Source organism: Budorcas taxicolor, chromosome 2 (assembly GCF_023091745.1).
Source record: "Budorcas taxicolor isolate Tak-1 chromosome 2, Takin1.1, whole genome shotgun sequence".
NCBI classification, from domain to species: domain Eukaryota; kingdom Metazoa; phylum Chordata; class Mammalia; order Artiodactyla; family Bovidae; genus Budorcas; species Budorcas taxicolor.
In genome coordinates, this window is record NC_068911.1 from 48,143,451 (window position 1) to 48,168,089 (window position 24,639).

Below are 24,639 nucleotides of genomic sequence, written 5' to 3' on the forward strand. Positions count from 1 at the left end.
CCATAGCCTTGACTAGACAGACTTTTGTTGACAAAGTAATGTCTCTGCTTTTGAATATACTATCTAGGTTGGTCATAACTTTGCTTCCAAGGAGTAAGCGTCTTTTAATTTCATGGCTGCACTCACCATCTGCAGTGATTGGGAGCCCCAAAAAATAAACAGCCCCACTGTTTCCCCATCTATTTCCCATGGAGTGATGGGACTGGATGCCATGATCTTAGTTTTCTGAATGTTGAGCTTTAAGCCAACTTTTTCACTCTCGTCTTTCACGTTTATCAAGAGGCTCTTTAGTTCTTCTTTGCTTTCTGCTATAAGGGTGGTGTCATCTGCATATATTAGGTTATTGATATTTCTCTCAGAAATCTTGATACCAGCTTGTGCTTCATCCAGCCCAGCATTTCTCGTGATGTACTCTGATATAAATTAAATAATCTCGTGATGTACTCTGCATATAAATTAAATAAGCAAGGTGACAATATACAGCCTTGTGGTACTCCTTTTCCTATTTGGAACCAGTCTGTTGTTCCATGTTCAGTTCTAACTGTTGCTTCCTGACCTGCATACAGATTTCTCAAGAGTCAGGTCAGGTGGTCTGGTATTCCCATCTCTTTCAGAATTTTCCAGTTTGTTGTGATCCACACAGTCAAAGGCTTTGGCATAGTCAATAAAGCAGGAGTAGAGGTTTTTCTGGAACTCTCTTGCTTTTTCAATGATACAATGGATGTTGGCAATTTGATCTCTGGTTCGTCTGCCCTTTCTAAATCCAGCTTGAACATCTGGGAGTTCATGATTCATGTACTGTTGAAGCCTGGCTTGGAGAGTTTTGAGCATTACTTGACTAGCATATGAGATGCGTGCAATTGTGCAGTAGTTTGAGCATTCTTTGGCATTGCCTTTCTTTGGGATTGGAATGAAAACTGACCTTTTCCAGTCCTGTGGCCACTGCTGAGATTTCCAAATTTGCTGGCATATTGAGTGCAGCACTTTCACAGCATCATCTTTTAGGATTTGAAATAGCTCAACTGCAATTCCATCACCTCCACTAGCTTTGTTTGTAGTGACGCTTCCCAAGGCCCACTTGACTTCACATTCCAGGATGTCTGGCTCTAATTTGATGATGACACCTCATGATTATCTGGATCGTGAAGATCTTCTTTTGTACAGTTCTTCTGTGTATTCTTGCCACCTCTTCTTAATAAATTCTGCTTCTGTTAGGTCCCTGGTGGCTCAGAGGTAAAGTGTCTGCCTGCAATGCGGGAGACCCAGGTTCGACCCCTGGGTTGGGAAGATCCCCTGGAGAAGGAAATGGCAACCCACTCAGGTACCCTTGCCTGGAAAATCCCGTGGACAGAGAAGCCTAGTAGTTTACAGTCCATACAGTCTCAAAGAGTCAGACTTGACTGAGTGACTTCACTTTCACTTTCCAAAAAGGTAGAGCAAATAAAATAAAGGGAAGAAAGATTATCCAGAAAGTAATACAGAGAAATTTTCTGGAGTCAAAGGAAGATACAATTCTTCTGGACAAAAGGATACATCATCCAGAAAGATTCAAACATCTCAGCGACATCAGGCACTTGAAACGCAGGATCCTGGAAAGCAGTGGAGGGTTCCTATGAGGTTCTAAGTAGAAATATGCAGCTGTACAAGTCTTTACCTAGACAAACTATCAGAAAATGTGAGGGAAAAATAAATAGATTTTTAGAACCACAATGCTTTAAAAAATTCACTCTAAAATTTACTTTCTTAAGCAGTTTTTTCCAACAAAGTGAAAATGAAAACCAAGAAAAAAAGAGAAATTAAGGTTCCAACCCAGAGAAAGGTAAAAATGACCCAGGAGAACAGCTGTGCTGCAAGGCTCAAACAGTCAATCTCTCCCCTGTCCTACCCTCCAGGTACCAATTACAGAAATGCTGGAGAACCCATACAAGTCTTGGGAAATCTTGGGGTAAAACACGTAATGAAAAAGCTAAAAATGACAACACAATAAGAATAATAAAAGAAGCTACAAGAATAAACATCTCAGCTGAAAGGCATGGTAGTACATATATGAACCCAACTAAAACTCACATGGAAAAAAAATTAAAAAATAAAATAAATAAAACTCACATGGCCTGAGACATTAGGGAGCAGAGGGGACCTCCTTGAGCAGAGCCGTAGAGGGTCCTGACATGATCAGGAAGCAGGAGAACTCCAGCCTGCACCCCGGGTGGCAGAGTAAAAGGGAGGCAAAGTCGGGCATTTGTTCTCAGCTTAGAACCCATTTCTGGACTAAAATCAGCCAGAAATGGGGGCTCAGTGTGGTCCTCATCACAGGCTTGGCCCTCCTCTCCAGAGACTCAGGCAGACACATTTGCAGTGCCTCCAATTTACCCACCATCACTGCCCGGCCTGGACACGCCTTCTCCATCACATGCCTTGTCACCCATGTCTGTCACCTCTCAAACCCGAGCTGTCCTCCACATAACCCAGGAATCAGACTTGATGGCCACGTTCCTCTCCCAGTCGCCATCTGGTCCATCAGTAAATCTGGATAGATCTGTCCTTGGAATACTGTCTACCCAGACCAACCTCTTATCTGAGTCTGCTCTCCATCCTATCCAAGCCCACCCTCATCTCAGGCCTCCTAACACATTTCCACACTTAAACCCTCATCCCTTACAGCCTCCCCACAAAGCAGCAGCCAGAGGGATCCTTCTACAGCGCAGTTCAGACCACCTCACTCAGAGAAATGACAAAGCCCACAAAGTTATGGCCTCTAAGCACACCCTCTGTTTTCCCCAGCCTTCATTCCCTCTGGACTGCCCGATGCTCCTCAAACAAGCCAGCACAGGCTCAGGCCTCAGGTTTTGCACTTGCTTTCCCAGACATCACTCAGCTCAAATACACCCCTCAAGGTTCATTTCCACCTCCCTCAGCTGGGAATGTATCACCCATCCAGAAGTAGGCACCAGCTCTGATTGATCCTGATGATTTTCTTTAATGGCATTGATTCTAAGGTTGCTTGAAATTAGTGGATCAAATTCTGTGACAAAATGTGGGAGCATTCACACCTGGGTGTGTCCATACTCACCCGGAAAGCCAGGCCCCAGCGCTCCAAGGACCCAGTACCACCCATTCATTTGAAGAGCTGCAGTGTGTGTGCTCACAGAGGGCCCAGCAATGCCTCTCTGACAAGCATCCTCCAACTCAGAGGGCACCAGGGTTTCCTGAAAATTCACTTTTGTTTGAGCAGAGTCTGGTGGGAAGGATGCTCTGTCTAACCTCCCAGAGACTGAAGTTGCCAGCCAAGTCAGGCTGATCACTACACCCTGAGTGCCGACGGGAGCCTGGGACTCCATGCCTCACCAAGAGACACCCTTGCTTCCAAAGCAGCCGCACACACCTTGCTTTCATCAGACCCTCCACACAGTCATTCTCAGCTGAGAAGGAGCTGCAGCGACCAGAGGGAAGAAAAAGATGAGAGCTCAGGCTACAGGCTGTCTCACACCTCCCCTGTCCCTCCCCTCCCCACCGTCCCGCACCCCCCTCCCACTCTGTCTGCCTTTGGAGTGTCCTCATTTCCTCCTGGCCCCCTGCTTTTGTTCTTCACCCTCTTCTCCTCCTGCTTAATTTCTCAAAATAGAAAAATTTTGAGAAACAAATTACAGACTAATGGTAGTGTCAATTCCCATGAGCTCAGGAAAACATAGAATTTAATTTCAGTCTGAGAGAGCATATTTATGAAGCATCTTTTCTCCTTCAATATCTGTCCGTAAGAAGCTTCAGATGCCTGAAGAGCCCTGGCCTGGATGCGCTGAGGCCACCTGGCTTTTCGTAAAGCCTCCTCTACTTCCAGGGGTGGCCACAGCCCTTACCCCTGGAGGAGGGGTCACGTGGCGGCTTTCCCAGGAGCTCAGGAAGCTCTGAGCTTGAAACGGAGGGAAAGCAGCCCAACAACTTGAAGCCAGAATCCCAATCCAGAACCTTCTTTTCCAGCTCGCTGATGTTGGACTTCCTGTTCTGGGAGTGTTGCCCCAGACATTCATTCGTTTGCTATTTACCAAGCCTTGCACCACTTCAGGTACTGGGAACACAAAGTCCCCATCCTGGGCAACTCACCTACCCCTGGGGTGACAGAAGCAAAACTAGCCACCAAATAAATGTATGTCAGTTGCACCAAAATGTCAAGAAGAGAAATCAATCGGAGTAAGAGAGGGGTAGGAACCACTGTGGAGAGCTTAGTCAGAGAGGACCCTCCATCACATAAACATGAACTGGAAAGACACACAGGAGGTCTGGGCGCCGGTCTCTCCAGCAGAGGGAGCCACACATGCAAACGCCCTGGGCAGGAGTGTCCTCGGGATGTTCAGGAAACCACACGTGGGGCAAAGGCAGGCATGAGCCAGGGCCTGGGGACCTTCTGAGAGAGATGGGAGCCCCTGGAGGGTTGGAGCAGAGGGAGACGGGGTCTGAATGGCATCTGGGCTGGAGGAAGAGGATGGGGTGCGGCCCACCCTCCCTTTGGACTCTTTCGTCAGTGCAATGGCTTCTGTCCTTCCCCAGCTTCCGTGAAGCCAGTGTCTACGCAGTCAGGAGAGTACCCTAACCCTGGGGAGGAGGACTTCAACAGTCACAGCCATTGTGGGAAGCTGCATAACGGCCCCAGTCCCCAGAACCCGAGAACATTACCTTCTGTGGACAAAGGGAGCATGTCAATGTGGTAAAGTTGGGATCGAGATGGGAAAAGTATTCCGATTATGGAGGTAGCCTGGTGTAACCACAGGGTCCCTATCAGAGGGACACAGGAGGAGTCAGAGGGAAGGTGGCGTGCTGACAGAAGCGGAGGTCAGGGTGATGAGCTGTGAAGATGGGGGAAAGGCTGCAAGCTCAGGGCTGCCTGAGCCTCCTGAGTGGAAGGGTGAGGAAAGGGATTCTGCCCTGGAGCCTCCAGAAGGACCAGAAGAGAGCGTGGGGGCTCCCCACAGAGACTCGACCCAGCACCCCTCCTTGGAGCTTCCAGAAGTAGACACAGGAGATCGAGGTACCGAAGCCTGCCCTGACTGTGCCAGCCCTGAAGCTCCCAGCAGGCTTGGTCCCCCAGGGGTGAAGAACGGCTCCGTGAAGCAGGGCTGGGGCAGCACATTGCAGAGCCTCCTGCCAGAGCAGGGCTGCCAGAGCCTCCACAGACCTCCCAGTGTCTCTGCAATTCATGGGCAGTCAGGAAACCTCAGGAACAGGACCTTTCCTACAAGGAACTGACAGACAGTAGGTGTCCAAGAAATGTCTGTCAACAACAACCTGCGGTCTCCCTGCCATTAAGGAACAAGCCAACCATTCCTGGGGCTTTCTCCTTTCCATCACCACCTCCATGCTCCAGAGATGGACTGAGGTGAGCTCCCCTTGGGAAAAATCCACCCAGTTCACTGCTGGTCCTGAGGGGCCGGCACCAAAGGCGGGGAATTCCACCCAGCTGTTCAGAGGATCAGTGTGCAGCTGCAGGCACACAGGGCACAGGCAGCCTGCTTCTGGCAAAGGCCAGGCTGTGCACCCCCCACCCCCACTTTCCCGCTTGCCCTCTGGCACACTCAGCCCACGTCAGACACACACAAGACCAGTGAGTAACTGCGCTCCATCCACTCACGGCTCTGGAGGTGCTCAGGGGGCGAGAAGGGCCCACACTGCCCCGGGGGCCCACGCACACCCTTTCTCCATGCCTGGTGTCAGCCTCTGCTGGCATCTTGGGTCCTGCTCCGGCCCCCACACCCGCTCAGTCCCCAGTTGCTGAAATGCAGTCTTCCAGTTATTAGTCTCTTCAGTCCTCTCACCCACCGGCCACTGTTCTGACTCTGGCTCCAGGCACAGGGCACCTCTTCCAGTTCTGCCAAACCCCAGTGCTGATCCACCCCCTGTCTGCCCTTGGCCCCTGCTGGGACCCCAGGAGAAGAGCCGGGTCTTTAAGTCCCCAGAGACCTGCCTCTGGTCTTTGTGTCCCCTCTGTCCCTAGCAGCACCGACTCCTGCAAGCGCCTGCTCCTGAGGTCCTCCCTGACCTGAGGATGCACCCACATCTGGGTCTAATGGCATCAGGGTTCCTGCTCCCAGGGCTGGTGCACCCCTGCACTTTCCACCAGGCAGTCGCTGCCTGCACCCTGCTGTCCTTGACTGATGTCTGACCAGGCACCTTCTGGGGTTGGAACCTGTCTTCCACCTGGGCCACCTTACCCCTAACACAGAATAGCTGCATCCTCATAGCACAAGCTCAAGACCTGTCCCCAAGCCAGCCCCATGCCAACCATGGAGGAGAGTGTCCACACCAAGAACATGGGGTGGGCTTGCCCTGAGTGCCTGGTGCCCCTTGCACCCTCCCCCCAACCCACACTCACAGGCACACACTCACACACAGTCACAGGCACACACACACACTCACGCTCTCGCACTGTGGAACCCCTGACAACTGCAGCTGGGCTTGCCAAAGCACTGCAGGAAGGTGGCCAAGTGGAACTGGACGCTCCCGGCCTTCATCACAGCAACTCCCACCACCTCATGCCAGCAACTTGGCTCCCTAAGACGTGGTGCAGTCCACTCTCACAGCTCACCCTTTGTACACACCTGTCCAGACTTTTTTAAAATTTTAAATCCCTACTTGCCACATTTTTACAACTTAGGGTGGAATAAAGGATGGCTTTGTGCCATATAGGCTCCAGGGTGGGCGCTACAGATTTCACCTCGCCTCCTTGTTTCTTAGCTTACAAACTGGGCAGCAGCAGCAGCACCGCGGAAGGTACTGCTCTCGGGCTAGCACTGGGTGCAGCCCCCCACGGCGCCCACAAGTGTGTCATGGTGGAAGAGCCAGCACCTCGGAGGGGAGAGCACGGAGCCCTTATCCCCTTGTGAACTCTCTCTAGCTCTCACCAGGCTGAATTTTCCTGCTCTCAATCGGTCTGAGCCACCACAAGCCAGCCCAGATTAAAGGGGAGCTGATGATGGCAGGCACCCCAAGGGTAGGCTTCCAAAAACACAAATGGGGGGACTTCGCTGGTGGTGCAGTTGATAAGAATCTGCCTGCCAATGCAGGGGACACAGGTTCAATCCCTGGTCCTGGAATACCCCACATGCCTCGGAGCAACTAAGTCCATGTTCCACAACTATTGAACCCGTGTCCTAGAGCCTGTGAGCCACAACTACTGACGCCTGCATACTCCAGGGCCCTCAAACCACAGCTAATGAGCCCCTGTGTTGCAACTACTGGAGCCCATGTGCCTAGACCCTGTGCTCTGCAACAAGAGAAGCTGCCACAATGAGAAGCCCGAGCACCCCAACTAGAGTAGCCCCCACCGTCAGCAACTAGAGAAAGCCCATATGCAGCAACAAAGACCCATTGCAGCCAAAAATAATCATAAATAAACTACTTTTAAAAGGCCAATGGGATGAAGAAGCACATCCCAAGGGAGCCCGCCTCTCAGGAGATGCTGGCCCAGCTTCATCTCAGACAAGTCTTCAGGCCTGACATCTCCTCTCCAGCACCAGGGCCCCTGGGAGCCATGAGCGCTGTGCCCAGAACACTCTCTGGTCTGCTCCAGGTGAGGCTACCGTTCTGTTCCCAACATCTCCCTGGGCCAGGGCGCTTGGCCCTACCACATACCCAACTCCCATACTGCAGGAGTTGTCTCAGAGCCTCACGGGGCCTTTGCCCCATGACCTAGGGGACATGTGACAGTGTGGAGCCTTCCCTCACAGGAGCTTCTAGAAGGAGGAGTGCAGGACAGGAAGGTCTGGATACCTCGGCAAACAGTTCAGCAGCCAACGGAGGGCCACGCACTGTGCTGGCTTCAAAGCCCTCACGGCCTTTTGAAGGCTTCCTGGCCCCTTGGTGGATCCTCCCATCCTGCTTAGCTGTGTCCCAGCTCCACTCTGTGTGTGTCTGTGTGTGTGTATGCGTGTGTGTGTGTGTGCGCGCGCATGTGTGTGTGCGTGTGTGTCTGTGTGCGTGTGTGTCTGTGTATGTGTGCATGTGTCTGTGTGTGTGTACACATGTTCATGCAAACAGTCCATCATCCTTGCTGGGCAGTGACTTGATCCCAGGCCCTTCATCAAACCCAGCACACCCCTCCGTGTGGCCCAGAGCACCCAGGCACCCAGCAGCAGCAGGACAGCCTCTGCTGGGGTCCTTGCCTAGCGCTTCCTGCAGCGCACCTCCCTTCACCCAGGCCCTGACAAGGGGATGCCCTGATTTCTGCCTTGAAGATGAGGAGACTGAAGCACAGAGACTCCCTGTAGCTGCCAAAGTTACAGGCCAAGGGGCCACGGGTGCAGCCCTAACCTGCCTTTCCCTGACTACAGAACGACCCACTTTACTGAACACCACAAAACCCTGCAGTCCCTCGAGGGCTTCTCCTTCCCCCAGACACTTCTTAACCCTAAATTGTTTCTTTTTATTCCCTTTCTCTTTTAAATAAAAGTATTGAGGAAAAGACTAGAAGGATATATTTACAAATTATGAGCAAAAGTTTCCTCTTTGGGTTGTAAGACTCTGACTTGGGTTTTTTGGGTTTGTTTGTTTGTTTTTGGCTCCACTGGGTCCTCACAGCTTTGCACTGGCTTTGTCTAGCTGTGGCAAGCATGGGCTACGATTCATTGCGAAGCATAGGCTTCTCATTGCTATGTCTCCTCTCGTTGTGGAGCATAGGCTCCAGGTTCACGGGCTTCAGTAGTTGCAGCTTGCAGGCTTAGTTGTTCCTTAGCATGTGGAACCTTCCCAAACCAAGGATCAAACCTGTGTCCCCTGCATTGGCAGGTGGATTCTTATCTACTGTGTCCCCAGGGAAGTCCCCTGACTTGGGTTTTTAAAATAAACTTAGATCCTTTAAAGGTGGCTATGACTAACCCTGGAGAAGGCAATGGCACCCCACTCCAGTACTCTTGCCTAGAAAAATCCCATGGATGGAGGAGCCTGGTGGGCTGCAGTCCATGGGGTCGCGAAGAGTCGGACACAACTGAGCGACTTCACTTTCACTTTTCACTTTCATGCATCGGAGAAGGAAATGGCAACCCACTCCAGTGTTCTTGCTGGGAGAATCCCAGGGATGGGGGAGCCTGGTGGGCTGCCGTCTATGGGGTCGCACAGAGTCGGACACGACTGAAGCGACTTAGCAGCGGCAGCAGCAGGACTAACCCAAAGAGAAGAAAACTCTCCCTTTTGTGCCTGCGTCCCCTACCGTGACAAAAACAGGGTAGATAACTCCTATGCCGGCTGAGGTGCTCCATAGCGTAAGAAATAAATTACGCAGTGGGCTAGATTGATTGCAAGGCCCTTCGCTCCTTCCTTCTGCCCTGAAAATGCATTCTATAGAGTCTGCTTTATTAAAGTAATCAAAATTTATTCAAATTCATTAGCCAGTTGCTCTCAAAATGTCAGAGACCAGTTTTCCAATTCCAGCCATTTCTGCTGGCCCTCTGGGGTCTGGTACGGCTGCTGAGCACCCATCTGAGCATCTGAGCACCTGAGCAGGACACACAAGGCCTGTGGCCCTCACAGGCCACACCGCTGTCTCTGACCAAGGTCTTCCCTCTCCTTCCCTGTCTCTGGAAGGTGACACAGCAGACACTGGGCAGTGGTTCACGGGGCAGCAGGCAGTAGGAGTCTCCAGACCCCGCCAGTGTGTGCCCCTCACCCAGATTAAGCATGATTTTGGCTAGGCTGCAGATGTTCATCTTGGTGTGTGCCTCAAGGGTCACAGAGACCAGTGTTTCCTAGCACATTGCCCAGCACATACAAGGGTTCCCCAAATGTCTTTGAATTTTGTTGATCCTTACCAGGGCTCAATCTGACTCACAGCACTCCTGGACAAGGACATGGCCCAGCTGCTCATCATCAATGAAGATGCATGCAACAGGAGGCCCGGATGATGGGACCCACTCTGCACCAGCAACATACAAACATCACCATACTTAACACTCACAGCAACACTCAACCCAGACGACGCTTGTGCTGCCAGACAGAACTGCATTGCCACTTACTGGCTCTTGGTCAACTTAAACCTAATTTATTATGCCTCAGTTTCCTCACTGTGCAATGGGACACACAGACAACCATCTATAGTAATATGCTTGTTTTGAGCAATAGATGGGTTCATGTGTGGGGCACACAGTAAGTGGTCAACATGCTGAAAATTGTAGTGATGGTGGTGACAATCATGGTTAAGCATGGTAATGGTGCTGGTCATGATGATGATGGGGACAGTGATGAGGATAATGACGGTAGCGATGATGGGGACGGTAATGGTAATAATGATGATAATGGTAATGGTGACAGTGACGATAGTGACGGGAAAAATAATGTTGAAAGTAATGATTATCATGATGAAAATGGGGTGATGATGGTGGTCACGATGGTGATGCTGGTAGTGATGACAATGTTGATGATGGGGATAATGGTAAAGGTGAAAGTGAGGTCGCTCAGTCGTGTTCGACTCTTTGCGACCCCATGGACTGCAGCCTAAGAGGCTCCTCTCTCCATGGGATTTTCCAGGCAAGAGTGCTGGAGTGGGCTGCCATTTCCTTCCCCAGGAGATCTTCCCGACGCAGGGATTAAACCCGGGTCTCCCACATAGCAGGCAGATGCTTCACCATCTGAGCCACCAGGGAATGTGATGGTGATTCTGGCAGTGGTGGTGATTCTAGTAACAGTGATGAGGATGGTAGTGGTGATGGTGATGGTAACGATGATGGTGTTGATAGTGATGATGAAGATAATGGTCATGATGGTGATGATGATGAGGATGGGGTTGGCCGTAATGATGGTGGTGGTGATGATGACAGTGGCGATGCTGATGGTGACAGTGATAGTGATGATGAGAATGATAATTATGGTGATAATAATGGGGTGATGAGGATGGTGGCAGTCCTGAGGATGTGGTAATGATGAAAGCGTTGATAATGGTGATAATGAAAGTGAGGAGGAGGGTGGTGGTGATGACAGCAATAATGATGGTGATGATGATGGCAGTGATGGTGATTGTGTTATGATGATGGTGCTGGTGATGATGATGATGATGGGAATGACGATAGTAGTGGTAATAATGATGATAGTGATGGTGATTGTAGATCATATTATTTGTGCTTCACTAGAGTCCAAAGACATTAAGACATTTAAATCAAGTTCTTAGAGCTTGTAAAAAGATGAAAATCTGGCTGAGTCCAATGTCAGTGCTCTTTCCAAATACCCCATCACCTTTTCCTGATGTTCACGTCAATTCTCAGCTCACTTTTCATATCTATTTTTCCTTCAGCAGCTCAACACAAGTCCTCCCCCATCCATCATAATTTCATTCACTCTTTCTTTTTCCAAGTATCTTTGCATCTGACCTACCTCACTCAGCCACAGAATAGTGAGCTGCTGCCACAAGGAGCATCAGTGTGAATAGCTGAACCTCCTTGCATCCTGAACATCTGGTCCCTTAGCACTCTGAGGAGTTAATGAAATATGCAGAGACTGGGCACTACAAATTGGGATTTAGAGGCCCCACCCTCCCTTCCCTTTCAATTTCCTCTCTGAGAATTTAGTTCTCCAACATCAATTTCTGTTTGTAATAAGTATTTAAGCATTTTGCCTGCCAGACATGCATCATGGGAATGCTCTTTGCTGATAGCCCCAGAGCCTCTGGCTACCCGCCCAACTACATGGGGCCCCACCAAGGAAGATCCTCCCAGCAAAATATTCCCCCAGGAAGGCTCAGCTGGGACACGTCCAGTGTCCTTTATTCCCATGGCTGCTGCAAAAGTCTCCTTCCTTTGGCTTGCCTTCAGTGTCCAATCAAAGACTTTATCCCACCTGGCTGAAATTGCTGCCACATCCTCCAGCCATTCTCCACCCCCTCACTATGTCAGATTCAAATCTGACCTTATCATGCCCAACTTGAACTTCTACAGTGCCCCTCTCTGTTTGAAATATTGGGCTTCCCAGGTGGCTCAGATTGTAAAGAATTTATGTGCAATGCAGGAGACCTGGGTTTGATCCCTGGGTTTGATCCCTGGGTTGTGAAGATATCCTAGAGGTCTTCCCAGTATTCTTGAGAAGGTAATGGCTACACACTCCAGTATTCTTGCTATTTCTGCCTGGAGAATTCCATGGACAGAGGAGCCTTGCAGGCTACAGTCCATGGGGTCACAAAGAGTTGGACACAACTGAAGCAACTAACGTAGTCTTCGTGAAACACACCTGTGATGTCCTGAATCTTTGGGAGATGCACTGGGGTGTCACAAGGTTCTAAAAAGCAGAGTCCATGGGCTGACAGTAGTTGGATGTTTAATGGGATGACACAGGAAGCATCTTCAACCATTTTCATGTAGCAGATTTCAAGTCCCTGCAGCATTCTAATCAATAGCCTTTTGTTCTGGACAAATGAGCCAAAAGGACCCTCTTATCAGAGCCACATGACCCAGAACAAACTATATGAAGTTCAGACCACCAAGCTCAGAGGTCAGGGCTGCATTCATCCCACAGACAGAACAGGGGTCCCTTCCGTCATGAGCAGGAGGTGGGCAGCCCACCTTTGAGAATGCACACAGCCACCCTTGCTCTGTCTGGCTGTGGAGCACCCGCCACATGGGCGGCAGGTGGAGCATGCTGTGTTAGGGAGCAGTAGAGCCCAGCCAGCATAGAGAGGTCTTTGGGGTGCTCCTACAGACTGACAGAGGAACATGGAGGCCCCTGTCTTCTCAGGCAGATGCTCTGGACCCAAGCTGACAGCTGAGTCAGCAGAAGCTCAGGAGTTCTCCGTTCTCACCATCCCCTCAGAGACAGGAAGGCCTGCAAACGCAGTGAGGCTTGGGAAGGACAGACATTCCTGAAAGAGCCAGACCTCTCCATGCCCCAGGATGGGGGTCATCTCCTAAGAGAAGTGCTATGGGTCTGACCCTCCCCACCGAGCAGGAAAAGGAAGGCAGCCCACCCCCAGAAGGCAGTGGGGCCTGAATCCCAGCTTCCCAGCAAATAAAAGGGGAGGGTGGAGGACCTGGCACCAGTCCCTGGTCTGTGGGTCAAACCAAAGTGGCAAGTGGAGGAGCCAGCCAGCCTCACAGAGGCTGGTGATGGAGTTATCAGCCCCTCACTCCCTCTTCCCTGCCAGGCGTGAGCTGGGAAGGTGGCACAAGTCAGCTCTGAACCATTAAGAAACAGATCTTGCACAAGGTACCCACTTCTGAATTCATGAAAAAGTATGTTCGGGGTTGCTTACAAGGCAGAATGTTAAACAACCTAGCACCCAGAGCTCAGAGAAATGCTCACCCAGAATCCTAAAGAGAAGCCCCTTCAGGCAGTGGCCTTGCGGATTGAGGAAGGAACACTGGTCCGGCTGCCTCATCCACTCTGGAGACTACACATCACCATTGCTGTCACTGAGGGAGGTGTGTTATCTGCCCCATTTTACAGATGAGAACACTGAGGCCAAGAGAGTTTAAGAAACTTGACCAAGGAACCAGAACCCAGGCTTGAATCAGGAACGGCTGGTGGTGGGGGGTGAGGAGCTGGGTCTGCCTTACTGGCCCCATGGCTGGGACTCCTTCCTGCCTAGACTGTAGACTGCAGGCTGTAGGCGACCTCACAGGGCTGCTGCATGGACTAGCATGGAAGCACACACAGCAGCCCACAGCGAGTGCTCAGCGAGGACTCCCAGCCCAGGCGCTGGGTGTAGGGTAGCTGACTGAACAAATCAAGTCCTTGTTTGTCTGCTGTTTCCACTCCTGTGCAGGGAGGCTCAAAAATGCCAACAAGCACATGAACATAAGCTGGGTCAGCTAGAAACAAGTACAGCAGAGAAAAACACACAGGGTGGGCGATGGGGAGTGTGGGCAACTGCACAGTTGGGAGGCAGAGAAAGCCCCTGGCGCCCCTGAGACTTGAAGGAAGCAGGAAGCAAGCGTGTGGACGCCCCGGTGCAGGGACACCTGTGCAGAGGCCCTGGGACATGGAGAACAGGGCGCCCATGCAGCCAGGCAGGCCTGCAGCTGGCAGTGGGCTCTGGAGGAGCCTGTAGGGCTGCATTCACCTGTTTGAGGGCCTTGGGTCTGGCTCTGGAAATGGGAGCAGAGGAGGGCTCCAATGTGACTCGGGTGTGGCAGCATCGCTCCCGCTGCTGTGCCAGGTTCAGCTGGCAGGGAGCACAGTGAAAGCTGCACAGCCAGCTGGGCGTCACCTCGACCGCAGTGGCCGGGCGTGGGCCAGGGCGAACAGGGGCGGTAGGAGGAGAGGCCTGATTCTGGATCTATTTGTTGACGTGGGAAATCAAGAAGAGGGGGCAAGGTGACTCGAGAATTCTGACCTGAGCAGTTAGAAAGATGGAATCGGTTCTCTCTGATCCACTGCTGACACCTGAGAGATCCTGTCTCTTCTCCCCAGACACTGTCCCAGGGGTCATATGCATGTGTAGGGGGCCCTGGCTGGACACTGCGAGCCAGGCCAGCCCAGAGCCACTGCATCCATCCTGTGAGGCATGACCCAGACAGGTGTATTACCCTCCCCCACCCACCGAGCTCACCTGGCCTTGGCAGCAGGAAAACCACGTTTGCATCTGAGCCTCCCATTCTGGGCAGCTGGTCAGGTGAGTTTTGAAGAACCTGCAAGGTATTCTTTTTCTTGCCAGCCCGACCTTGCCCATTTTGTTGTCTTACCTGAGATGATGCTTTGCAGACCCAGGTTCTGTCTGGTAGAACCAGGGACTGATGGAGTCTGAGGGCCATAGCCACGGTAAAGCTGAGAGAATGCTGGGTCCACATCACAGTCAGTCTCGGCAAACCCTTATCTCTACTGAAAATCCTACAAGACTGTTAGTGTTCTGCACTTTTCCATAATCAGCTTAGCACACTACAGCCAGGTCAGGGCAGCTGAAACCTCTGGCAATCTGCTGTGTGCAGAGATAAAAGGTAAGTGGTCTCTCCCATGTCTCACTCCCTGGATGAAGCCATCCATGATCCAGAAAAAGTGCAGGTCTTAACCAGCAGTCGCTTCAGTGCCCAAGGAGTTCTCAGGGGCTCAGCCTTACATCCTGAACCTCCACGGGCACAGAAACCGCACCCCATCCCTCTGGGGTGGGAGCAGTGCAGACACGGGCCAAGAGCTGGTCAAGGGGCCACTGTCAGGCCTCGGATGGGGATGGCTTTCCTCAAATGTTCATCCAAGTCTCTGGTTTCCAGTCCCTCCTCGATGCCCCTCCTTTGACCCTAGAGAATTGCAAGGGATTTGCATCAATAACAGGTGGTCAGCTTTCAGCCTCCTCTGGTCTGCAAAGCCACTAGCCCCTTCTCTGTCGGCATGCAGGCTTCCAAAGTGTTCCAAACTTCTCTTGTCTAATGACACATTCCTCCTGGCCTCTTCTTGTTCTTGGGAATTTGGGCTTTTTCACTCATTTGCTGTCTTTTAAATGAAATTTTGATAGGGGACAGAATGCTGCTCATGTTCCATTTTCCTTGCTCAAAAAGAAGCCCCTCCCTGACCTTGAGAAAGGTTTCCTTTAGTTTTTAGTTTTTAATTGCTGCGCTGATCCATTCAGCACACAGAGGTGCTATAGCCCTCAAGTCAGGTTGGGGGGTGGGATTCAGAAGGATACACAGCCTGGGGGAGGGATGGCACAGATGGGCACCTGGAGGAGCCCAGACACTGGGCCAGGACAGGGCAGGTCCAATGCCGTCTGTCCAGGCACACTCCCCACCAAGCCCGGCCACACAGACCCCCAGGCTCGTTCACCCCCAAGGCTCTGCCTTTGGGATGTGAGCCTCACCTTCTCTGCTCGTCCATCCTCTCCCCAGGCCCTACAATTGTGAAGCTCTGCCTCGTGCGGTCGTCCTGCCTCCAACCTCTGTACCTGCTGCTCCGGTGTCCCCTGCCCCTGACTGCCCCCTTTCTTTCATGTCTGGCTCTGCCTTGCACACCTGAACATTCTCCTATCTGCCTCTACAGGCCCTTGTGCTTCATTCTGCCCAACCGTTGGCCCCCATGTGGTCTTTGCCCCCTCCACCCCAAAGCCACCCTTCTCCAGGCACAGACCTGTGCAGCTGAGCTCAGTGGCTGGCTAGTGTGTCCAGAGAGTGAGGCATGGATGCTCTTGTTGAGCACAGGTGACTGCAGGACAGTGGGAGCCAGAGGCCAGGCCAGCAGGCAGATGAGGGTTGGACGTGCCTCCAGAGAAGCCAATCCCCAGCCTGTTCTCCACTCAGGCCTCTGTAACAGAGGAGTGGAGGTCTGCCAGCCCCAACACATGGCAGCTCCCAATCATTGGGGCATGAGCTCTCCCCTTGGAAAGCCCACCCTGTACTCAGTGCTTAGTGAGCTGTTTTCATTAGAGATAGCTCAGCTATTAAAGAACTTGCCTAACCATGAAGGAGAGACAAGAGACAAGTGTTTGGTTTCTGGGTCAGGAAGATCCCCTGGAGGAGGAAATGGCAACCTACTCCAGTATTCTTGCCTGGAGAATTTCATGGACAGAGGAGCCTGGCAGGCTACAGTCCATGGGGTCGCAAAGAGTCGGACACAACTGAGTGCACACTTTGGCAGAGTTTTCCCCGTTTTAGCTTTAAGACTCAGCAAGGTGGCACTGCTGTTTTACTAAAATAACTTGTCCCCATCATGTGTCCCAGCTCCAGGCCCTGCTGGGGCAGAGGCTTGGCCCACTCTGGGCATCTCCATAAAGGCAAAGCTTGAGCCCCAGACAGAGGAGCCCCTGGCCTGAAGGCTCGTCCAGAGCAACCCCAGTGAGAACAGTGAGGGAAGGTGACTACCCCTGTCCTCGTCTGAGAGGAAGGGTCCAGAGCCACAGACAGGGACAAGGACTGTGCAGAGCCTCCATTCACTCTACTGCCTGGACCCCCCAAGCAAAGGTTTGTGCCAGCTCCCCCTCTCAGAGAGGAAAGCTGAGGATGGTTCTGGCAGTCCAGGCCTGGGATTCTGCTGCCTGGCTCGCAACCCCACTATTGCTGTCTCTAACCATGCCTCCCTTCTGCTCCTGTGAACATCCATCACTCCCTTCCTCTCTCTGCCCTTTGCTGTCTTCCCCTGGCTTCCACACTGAGCCTTCTCTGGTTTTCACAGTGACGCCTGGTCCAGGGGCCTGTGCTATGTGCTGCATCCCACGGAGTCCTGGAGGTCCACAGACTCACTGCCCAGGGCAGCCGTGGAGGCCAGGGTGGCCTGCGTACCCAGACGAGCAGGGTCTGCTTTCCTAGCTGCAGAGGTGCTGGCCTTGGGCTTGGCTGCCATTCTCTTTCACGGCAGCCTCTGCTGCTCCCCTTTTCCGCCCACCCCCAATTTACCCACTGCCCTCCTGCCTCCTCTCCCACTGTCTTCTAAGCCAGCAGAATGTTACTGCCTTCTTCCTTTGGAAGGAAAAAAAAAGTATGTGTAGGCGAGAAAGCCAGCTCCTCCAGACAGCCCAGGCAAAATGCCTAGGCTGCCTGTCAAAATTGATTTTGAAAGATAATTCTATTTTGAGCAAAAGAATAATGAAAAGACGTCCCCAGATGGCCTGGAAATAACCCGATTCCCATCAGACTGGGTGCCAGGTCCTGCACTGTGCCCCCTCGGCCGTCACCACACTGCCCTGCCCGGGTGGCTTTTGTGCCCCTGCCCCATCATTCCCTGGCATCCTCCCAGAGCCCACACCCACGCCTCTCTTCTCTGCAATGGTGAGGAATGAGGGGGCCAGTTATAATCATGGGCCTCTGTGCTGGGGGCGTGCAGCACAGGGTCTCACCATAGGGCCTGGCACCTTCAGCTGGCGCCTCCTGAGTGTCTGAGCAGCCTTGCACCAGACACAGCAATGGGAGAAATGAGAATTTTCTGTCATATCAACCAGGCTTGCTGGGTTATTTGAGGACTAAAGTGACAAAGCTAGTGGCGGGGGAGGCCTGGAACCCAGTCTGTGCTTGTGCTGACGCTTCCAGGCAATGCCGAGGGGCTGCAGGGCAGCGGGCACCCTGCCCCTAGCCCCGTGCAACCCATCTGAGCTCACCCCCACCTTGGTGGCCAGCACCCACCAGGGAGGAAAGGGTCCTCCTCTTTCATCCAACACATAAGGGACCCTTACTGAAGGCCAAGGGTTTGCCTTCACCCTGCAGAGGGTCTTCATGCAGGAGCCCAGTGTCCGTTCTCCTGTCTTTGGTCCCCTATCCCTGCCCAGTGGCACCTGATGAGGGCTCAGTGATCACTCCTCTACCTCTCATTGCCACGGTGTGCCCATCGTCCCCCCAGGACACTGCCAGGAGCATCACGTGCAGGGCTTGGCAACACTGGGAAATAGGAGAGACACAGATGGACGCGGGAAGGAGGGATGTCAGGGAAAGCAGGGAGGGAGCCTGAGAGTCGCAGGGTGCAGGCGGCCCACACCTGCCTGCCCGGCCCTTCTCTGTGCACTTTTCTGCATCACTCTCACCACCCCCCAGTACCCCACACGATGGATGGTATTGATCTTGCTTCTTATCTGCCTCCCTCTAAGGACTCTCAGCTCCTGAAGGAGAGGCAATCTTTCTCTTCTGTTCACTGGCAGGGCCCAGAACAAGGACACCTTGGGTGCCAGCATGGCCTGGTAGGGCCGGGGCTGGATGCCCACATGGCCTGGTGGGAGCCGGGGCTGGTGATGGCCAGGTTCCACTCATGGCAAGGAGCCCCAGCTCTTTGTCAGACTTTATCCTGGACACGTCCACACAGATACCCCGTGTGCATTCTCAGAAGAAGGTGCTATTCTTCCAGTCTTTAGATCAGGATGCTGAGGATCTGAGTCCCTGAGCCTCTCCCCTGAGCACACATCAGCCAACCACAGTGCAGCCAGCTCAGAGGGAGCCCCACACAGCCCTCTGTGTAGAGAAGGAGGAGCCCTCTGCACCAGCAGAGAGGGAGGGCAGCGGGAGGGGGCCCCTGTCAATGTCTTCCTTATCCTGGTGCCAGTGACACTTCCTCCAGCCAGCATGAGACTTCCAAGTGACAGGCAGCAGGGAACATGGCCTGTCTACCCAGCTACCCCTTCCTGCTATTGGACCAGTCGTGATGCATAAGCACGCCTCAGGGGATACAGTCACGGAGTAGGGTTGCTTAGGCCCTACCTTGTCTTTATTTATCCCTTCTTTTTTTGCTTAGTCATGTGACATTCGAGATCTTAGTTCCCCAACATAGGGCCCTTGTCCTGGAAGGAAGGAGTCTTAACCCCTGGACCACCAGGGAAGTCCCCCACCTTATCTTTGAACGTGTCATATAGGCCATTCGACTCCTGGATTTTTTCACTTTAGAGCAACTGTGGTCACTACAGCTCCAGAAAGAATCTCAAGTCAGTAGTAACCTCACAGAAAGCTTAACAAAATGTAAATGTTAACAACCTGGAATGTAAGAAGTAAAGAAATTGAGAGTGGGACAGAGGATAAGAAGATGGGAAGAAGCAGAGGGTGCAGGCTTTTCCCTCGTGTATGAGGGAGTAGTCATCTTCCCAGAGTGTATGAGAAATAGAGGTATAAGCCCATCAATCGAATTTACCAGAAAAACAGTAGATCTCACGTAATGAATACAAATATTAAGAAATGAAAGGAGGCAAACGTGAGTAAAGGATACTTGAAGAGAGCTAAATTCCTCAGTATAACACTGAAGACTTGATGTATGCTTTTAGTTAACAAAACAAAAACAGACCATGCTTGATTTATTAGGAAGTCTTTCTAAAAATAATTTTAGTGGTTGCATAATACTTACTGGGCAATTAGCAGGATATTTTGCTAGTTGGACATAACTTTTGCTGTTACTCAATAGTAAGACTAAAATTACTAGGAAAAGGTTTAGAATGTTTGACAACCCTTATTTATAGTTGAAGAGAAATTTCGAGAAAGACAAAAATCTTAAGCGGTTAGAAGAGGGTGATGGGCTAGAGAGTGGGTGCTGAAAGGTGCCAGGTGAAGAATTTTGCTTTTTGTTTTCTGTTCTCTTGGATTTGATCCTCTCTTTTCCCATGTTTTTACAATGTCCATGTATCGTTTTGAGATTGAAAATATCAAATACTCTAAATATTTTTCTGTTAATTTCAGATCTAAAATTCAGTTACATTAAAAACTAAATGTTCAGTTAAGTACTCTACTATATTGCCTGAATAAGATACTTTGCAGCAGCTAAAATTATTTTCATAAAGTTACAATAATTATGGGAAAGACTTCTGTTACAATGTAGGATAAAAACTGAAGAATCTGAAATTTTATATGGAATATGGTCACAACTATGTGAAAAAAGCCAGAAGTAATAAAATCGTAACTAGATTTTTTTAATGGGGGATATAACCCAAAATGTTAGCAGTGATTTTCTTTGGTAGGAGGGGCTACAGGAATTTTTTAAATTCCTCTTTCTAATTCTCTGGCTTTTACATTTTTGTTAATAGAGAACATGTGTTTTGTTTTGTTTTTTTTAATGAAGGGGAAAGGAGACATTGAACTATGAATTCATAGCAGCAGAGAGAAGGGCGCAATTTAACTTGGCAGGCTTTGTCTCACACATGAGAAGGAAGTGGACATAACTGGGTGATTCTGTTTATCCTCTTTGATGCCAACAAAATTGAGATGATGCTAAAAGCATTTTGAGTCCCCCATGACTTGAGTCACAGTACAAAGGAACCTCAAATGATTCTAATAATCCCTGTCACTTGTGTGAAACATTTCCCTACAAGGGTGGAACTCTTCACAATATAAGAAAAAGCACAGTATCAGAAACCAGGAAACGTGAGCTCTAAATCCATGTTCCCACAACCAGAGCCGTGACTCCATTCTGGTTGCCTTCGCTCCCCAGGCTTTGCCAGCACAGCCCTCCCTCGATCAGGGAGCCAGAGCTGCACCATCTCTTGGCTCCCTTGAGATCTTTGCTACACTGAGAAGCTATGACTCCATAAACGTGCTGGTGACTCAGATCCACCACTAGGGAAAATATATTCCCTGAAGCAAAACAACTCCATCTGGCAAAATGCAGCCCAAAAAACCTGAGCACAAGACACTGCTAATCTGCTCACCCAACATTCACCCCATGAAGTGATCTCAGCATATTTCAGAAATAACCCTGTTGTTTTTGATGTATTTCAGCTAGAATAAATTGCATAAAACAAGCGAAAAGAAATGGATTCCAGGGAGGATGGGGAGAGGTGGGTGAGTGGGGGTTATTAACAGCTAAGCTACTAAGTGTTTCCTGTGTGTGTTCATTCACTCAGTCGTGTCTGACTCTGCCACCCCATGGACTGTAGCCCACCAGGTTCCTCTGTCCATGGAATTTTCTAGGCAAGAATACTGGAGTGGGTTGCCATTTCCTCCTCCAGGGAATCTGCCCGACCCAGGGATAGAATCTGCATCTCCCTCATCTCCTGCGTTTCTGGCAGATCCTTTATAGCTGAGTCACCGGGGAAACCTAGTACTTCACATATTTAATGCTTACAAAATAGGGGTTAAGAGGAAAGGGAAGTTTGGTTGCCATGGCTGGATTCCAAAAAACAAATGTACCCTATTCAAAAACCAATGTACTTTTCATTCTATCTTTCAACATCCCTAAATCTGATGCATTGTTTGTGTGTATGCGTGCACTAAAAGTGAGCAGATAAATATACTTTGCAATGTGTAAATAAAACATTTATAAAACTGATCATGTTTACTCATGTGTGGTAAAACTATTGGTTGGAATTTGTCATGACTTGACAAATTAATCACGCCAAAGGTAAAAGAAAAATTTAAATCTCAATAAAAGAATTATGCTGTGACTTTCAAGTGACAAAATCAGAGTTTCAAGGGTTTTGGAAGACATGAGTCTATTTCTGATGAGACAAGGTGAAATGGATGTGATTTTGAACTTCTCCATATAGCTCCTACAGGTAGATTTTAAGCAGATTTTTACACTTAAAATTGGGCCTAACATGGTAAGAAGGGACTTCTGTGTACAACCAAGTTGAGATAACAAATACTGGATTTACCCTCCCACCTGAAACAAAATGACAAGAGAAACTGACAAAATACATGAAACAAAGGTCTGCAAGACACTGTACTTAAGACAACAACAAAAGGTAACAACTACTGAGAGGTGGGGGAGAAATGAGCCCTCAAATTGCCCCAGTTTATCTTCCTAGGAAAGTGTCCAGGCCAAAGAATAGGAACATCAAATTCTTGAGGAAGCTTGTAGATACCTGAAGTCGAGGATACAGAGCTGGGAAGACCAAGGACCAAGGCCCTAGAGTTCACAGAAGAGTGCTGAAAAGAAGAAAGCTGCTGAGAAAAAAACTCTTGGTAACTACAGAAGCCCTGCTTCAACCTTTCAGCTGAGAACTAATCAGTGCGTATTTGTGAGACAATTACACTACTCAAGGCTGAGGAAAGAACCACCCAAATGTTGGAAGTAATGGTGCCTAACACTAAAACAAGCTGGAAACCACACTGAAAACCTCAAGATCCTTGGGGTCTCAATAATAGTCTATTAATAAAATAGACCTAGAATGAGCACTGCTTCAAAACAAATCTCCAAAGCAAGGCAAAAAAGGATCAGACTGCCTCCAAGTATATAACTATGTCCCAAAACAAAGCTCACAAACATTAAACAGGGTACAAAAATATCCAGCACCCAACAAGGTAAAACTCACAATGTCGAGTGTCAACCGAAAATAGTAGGGGGACTTCTCTGGTGACCCAGTGGTAAAGAATCCACCTTGTGACACAGGGAACGCAGGTTTGATCCCTGGTCAGGGAATTAACAGGCTAGCCAGGGGGCACTATGGTAAAGAATTTGCCTGCAAATGCAGGAGGCTCAGGAGGTGCAGGTTCAATCCCTGGATTAGGACAGTCCCCTAGTAGGAAATGGCAACCCGCTGCAGTATTCCTGCCTGGACAGAGGAGCCTGGCAGGTTACAGTCCGTGGGATCACAGAGTCAGACATGACTGAGAGACTGAGCGCGCGCATGCACACACACACACACACACACACACACACACACACACACAGGGAACTAAGATCCCACCTGCCACTGAGACACTAAAACTGCACGCCACAGCTACTGAGCCTGCATGGTGCAATTAACGAAGCATGCCTGCTCCAGAGCATGTGCACTCTGGAGCCCACAAGCCACAACTACTGAGCCCATGAGCCACAATTAGAAAGCTGGTGCAGCATATGAAAGGGTCTTGCATGATGCAACCAAGATCTGACTCAGCCAAATTAATTAATTAATTACTTTAAAAAAAAATTAGTAGGTTTGAAAAGAAGCAAGAAAATAGAATTGCCAATGAAGAGAAACATTAGACAATCAATTAGACCCACAACTGATACAGATTTTAGAATTAGCTGCTGCTGCTGCTAAGTCACTTCAGTCATGTCCAACTCTCTGCAACCACATAGGCGGCAGCCCACCAGGCTCCCCCGTCCCTGGGATTCTCCAGGCAAGAACACTGGAGTGGGTTGCCATTTCCTTCTCCAATGCATGAGAGTGAAAGTGAAGTTGCTCAGTAGTCCAACTCTTAGCAACCCCATGGACTGCCGCCTAGCAGGCTCCTCCATAGATTAGCAGATAAAGACATAAAAATCAAAGCCAGGACGAGGAGCAAAAGTTCAGGGGTAACCGACTCTCAGGTTTGTACAAGTACGGATCAAAGATAAGTTACAGTCTCATAAAAGTAAAAATAGGACTACCATATGATCCAGCAATTCCACTCCTGGGTACATAAGTGGAAAACCAAAGCAAAAATATTAACTTGAAAAAATACATGCATCCTATTGTTCATGACAGTATTATTTAAAATTGCCAAGATATGAAAGCAAACTAAGTGTGCATCAACAGATGAATGGACAAAGAAGATGCAGCACGTACATACAGTGGAATATTACTCAGCCAATACAAACAAAACATTGCCATTTGCAGCAACATGGGTGGACTTGGAGGGCATCATGCTAAATGAAATTAACTCAGACAGAGAAAGACAAATAGTGTATGATATCATTTAATATACAGAATCAATTGTTGTTCAGTCACGCGGTCACATCCAATTCTTTGCGACCCCATGGACAACAGCATGCCAGACTTCCCTGTCCTTCACCATCTCCCAGAGCTTGCTCAAACTCATGTCCATTGAATCGGAAATGCCATCCAGCCATCTCGTCCTCTGTGGTCCGCTTCTCCTCCTGCCTTCAATCTTTCCCAGCATCAGGGTCTTTTCTAATGAGTCAGCTCTTCCCATCAGGGGGGGTCAAAGTATTGGAGTTTCAGAATCAGTCCTTCCAATGAATATTTAGGATTGATTTCCTTTACAGTTGACTGATTTGGACTTCTTGCAGTCCAAGGGATTCTCAAGAGTCTTCTCCAGCACCACAATTCAAAAGCATCAATTCCTCAGCACACAGCTTTCTTTATGGTTCAGCTCTCACACCCATACGTGACTATGAGAAAAACAATAGTTTTAACTATACACACCTTTGTTAGCAAAGTAATGTCTCTGCTTTTTAATATGCTGTCTAGGTTTGTCATAGCTTTTCTTCCAAGGAGCAAGTGTCTTTTAATTTCATGGCTGTAGTCACCATCTGTAGTGATTTTGCAACACAAGAAAATAAAGTCGCTCACTGTTTCCATTGTTTCCCCATCTATTTACCATGAAGTGATGGGACCAAATGCCTTGATCTTCATTTTTGAATGTT